This window comes from Mytilus trossulus, chromosome 9 (genome assembly GCF_036588685.1).
Source record: "Mytilus trossulus isolate FHL-02 chromosome 9, PNRI_Mtr1.1.1.hap1, whole genome shotgun sequence".
Taxonomy (NCBI): domain Eukaryota; kingdom Metazoa; phylum Mollusca; class Bivalvia; order Mytilida; family Mytilidae; genus Mytilus; species Mytilus trossulus.
Genome location: NC_086381.1, coordinates 1,069,971 through 1,073,744, shown reverse-complemented (window position 1 = coordinate 1,073,744; position 3,774 = coordinate 1,069,971). Strand labels below are relative to the sequence as shown.

The 3,774-nt window shown below is 29.1% G+C and overlaps 1 long non-coding RNA gene across 1 annotated transcript; it reads right to left on the bottom strand.

Moving 5' to 3' along the window:
• Positions 1-249: 249 nt before the first annotated feature.
• Positions 250-3,552, bottom strand: LOC134684266 (uncharacterized). The gene is made up of 3 exons (XR_010101227.1): positions 2,458-3,552; positions 1,007-1,063; positions 250-453 (listed from the first exon to the last, which is right to left on the bottom strand). It is a non-coding gene; the product is annotated as an uncharacterized LOC134684266 (long non-coding RNA).
• Positions 3,553-3,774: the final 222 nt, after the last annotated feature.

The following is a 3,774-nucleotide window of genomic DNA, read 5'->3' as shown; positions in this document are numbered from 1 at the left end:
AGCTGGTATTGTAATTGACTTTTCTAAAAATCCCATTGCAATATACAAAAGTCATGTACAAAAGATTAATATTCAAAACAAGAGGAAATGAAAATATGTCTTCTCAAAAGATTTATTATTCATTTATAAAGTTAATATTTTGATATATTTCAAAACAATGTGAGCAAAAATCTTTAAACATTTAACATTATATATTTATATATATATATATCATATTCAAATATCAGACAAGTAAACTTTCAGCTTCATATTTTTTTTGTAATATTTGCTTTGTATATACACGTATAAAAATATATTCCTGTTCTGTGTTCTTAAGCTTCTTTCAATCAATCCCTCAATGTTCTGTGTACTGTAAAATGTACATCATTTATATATAGATAAAGACAAGCAAGAACTTTCTCCAACAAATCACTTCTTCCTTTCACATGAACCACCATTGTGTGTGTGTGAAACCTGAAATGAAAGACAGAATTTCCTAATATAAAAGAATAAAGTCAGTGCATAATGTATTTATGTAACTCCCCTTTAAGATATATGAAAGTAATCATGAATGGGAAAACAAATATAGCTTGATCAAATATAAAGAGTAGTAGATCAGAAACCTTGGTTAGCAAAGATGTTACCTAATGAAAACAGAAGAAATTTATTAACTGCTCTCAATCTCATACATACATGTATATACATACAATTTCCAACTTTAGAGAGAAAGTTGAGAAAATCAAGTGATGCTTGAAATCCAAGGGTGGATGTACAATATTTTACATTACAAAATTCCTAACATGCTTTTTTAAAGTTCATTGCAAACATGAACAATGTACATGATGTACAATTGTATAAACCAGTTATTTTTTTTAAATATCAAGATAAATGTATATGCTTTAATGAAACAATTGCACTGTATATACATTCATGACATTGTAGGTACATGTACACATGAATTGCTGAAAAATTGACCATCAGTTTTATAATCCATTTAATATTTATTTATTAAGAAAATATCACTTACCTTATTCAGTACTAGTTTTCTTGGTAGACTGTGGGTAACACTGGTAATTAGAAATACCTAAAAAAGAAGACATAAAATGTTGAACATAATTTACATGTACATGTAAATGTACATCATGATCAGTACATGTATAACTGTAACATAGAAGATACAAGTTTTCATTTTGTTGAACAATGTTAAAAGATCAGGATGATCTTCAATCAGTTAATTCAATAATTTGTAATTATAACATTTATTACATAACAATTAATAGAATTTATAGCATACATGACATATGGGGAGGTGGTTTTTAGTATTTAGTCATTAAAAAAATGTCATTTGAGAGGTCATGGTACAAATTTAATAAAATTTCAATCAAACAATTGTAAATCTCTTGCAACAAAAAGGTAATTTAAATTAGCCAGATTTTTTTCTTTTCCACAACTCTTAGAAAAAGCATCAATTTTGTTGTTATGTTAGATGGGTAGCAGTTTATTTTTTTAATTGAATGACAGGTTCTGAATTTTATGTCCATGTACAAATGATGTACATTATTAGATATTATCAGACCTGTAGCACTGTTACAGAATAAACACCTCACTTTATTTAAATATGTTTTCAAAAGGGGTAGAAAGTACCTTTGTAGCTATTTTATTTGTTTGTTTACATTTATTTTAAAAGGAAAAGTTGGATGAGGGGCATTTGATACATTTCAATACATGTCATGCATGTTGTTGTCAGAAGGGGTAACCCAAATATTCAAAACCTTCAAGAAAATGATTTAAAACTTTGACTCTTTGAAATGATTATACATGTAATGTACATACATGTACACATTTATTGTTCATGTAACTGATAACTGATATATTTTTCTTAAAAAAATATTTGATCAATTATAGCTTATCCATGCTGTAGAAAAATATGTAGTTCATTACATGTACATTTTATACCTACATTGTAGCTATTTCTTTAGAATAAATGCAAGTAACTGTTACTATACATTTTATTGTATTATATTATGGCATGTACATGATGTATGGTCTGAAATATAGTTTGGAGATGAGTGAGGTTTTGGCAATTATAAGATTATTAGGCTATACCCCATTTACAAAGTCAGGCTAAATCATTGTAAATCATATACATGTACATGCATTTTAGTCACACTTTGCCAATTTACCGTTTTTTTGTGTGATCATGGTGCTGGTCAACTCCCACAAAGTTTTAAGAGGTACATGTAGTTACTAGTACTTGTTTTGAGATGAAACATAGAAAGTGGAGGGGTTGGGTAATGATTTACAGTGTATAAAACATTTGTTTTAGTTCACTGTAGGTAACAATAAGTTACATCATTATTATTAGACACTTAATTTACTGCACTCTAATATCATTTGAATTCATTATCTCAATATAAATCTATCCTCCATAAAAAAAGATCATTTAAATTAAATTTATTTAGTATTACTATTACTTACTATTTCTCCATGGTCTAGGGATCTTTCTGTTTTGGTCATGCCTGGATACTCCTGTTATTGCTCTTCCTTTTCACAGTGGATAGAGGGTACATACACCATGTACACTGTTTTCTTTGATTTATTCCAATAAACATGACACTGTGCCACACAGTCATAAGACAGTCAAGTGAAAAGCCACACATACAAAAATGTCCTTAGAAGTTTATATCAAGTTATGTCATGCTTCATTTCTTGCTCATGCAGTCATGGACATTGACAATGAATGATATTGTCTATGTAATCTTGGTGCTTCTATTCAATGTATGAGTTGCAGTCTTATTGTCTGTCTAGCTGGTCTTCAACAACAGGACTTCTCAAGCTTCTTTACTGGCATCGAACTCGGTAGCATGGTATATATACACATCAACAAGGCATTGATTGTTCATGACATGCCACTGGAAAAGTTGTGAAAGGACTCGCCTTTGTCTAAAAATGTTCCAAAATATTTCGACATCATGCACAGTATCTTCTTAAAGAAGATATGGACTCCCGTAACAGTAAAAACGGAATAAAACTGTGTAATATCTAATAAAACACAGCAGATGCAAAATCTTTGCAAACAGGAAATGAGTAATTGTAAACATTGCAGTTCAGGGGTGAATTAAGAAAATATAGTCTTTATACTATTTATTCGTTTTAATTAAATAGGAACCACTCTGTATTTTCATAAAAAAGATAGAAAATGGCATAGCTATGTTTAATTCTATTAAAATAACGCCTTTGGATGTTTTTCAGTCACAAGGCAACTGTTGTTATGTAAGAGAAAGTTATGTTTCTTGGAAGGAGTTATCTCCCTTAGACCATTTTGAATAAAAAAGAAATCAAATTTACTCAAAATCAGGACTAGGCTACATATTTTATTTTTTGATATGTTTTAAAGAAAATTATCCTCTTTAGGTTGCATATAAACATTTTCCTTAAAACATCCGGTCTTAGGAGAAAATAGTGAAATTCTTACACTGCAATAAGTGGGGAAAGTTCATATTTGTCCAATATTCAATAAAGCACCAAGAAAAATATACTGTGTTCAATGGTTTAATATTACAAATTTAGCTCTAACTTCACAATATCTTTTAACACAAAAAGTATTGTGGATTTCTGTGATACAGTGTGTATCACTATTTCATCATTTTGCATGATTCTTAGCCAGACTGCTACTTAATGTCTGTTTGATAAGTTGTTAAGCGTTATAAAAGGGATGATTCGATTTTACTTGTATAAGAATGATTTGTTTCGGTGATTGAATTAGTAAATCAAATGATTTGCCTTTGTTTCTCT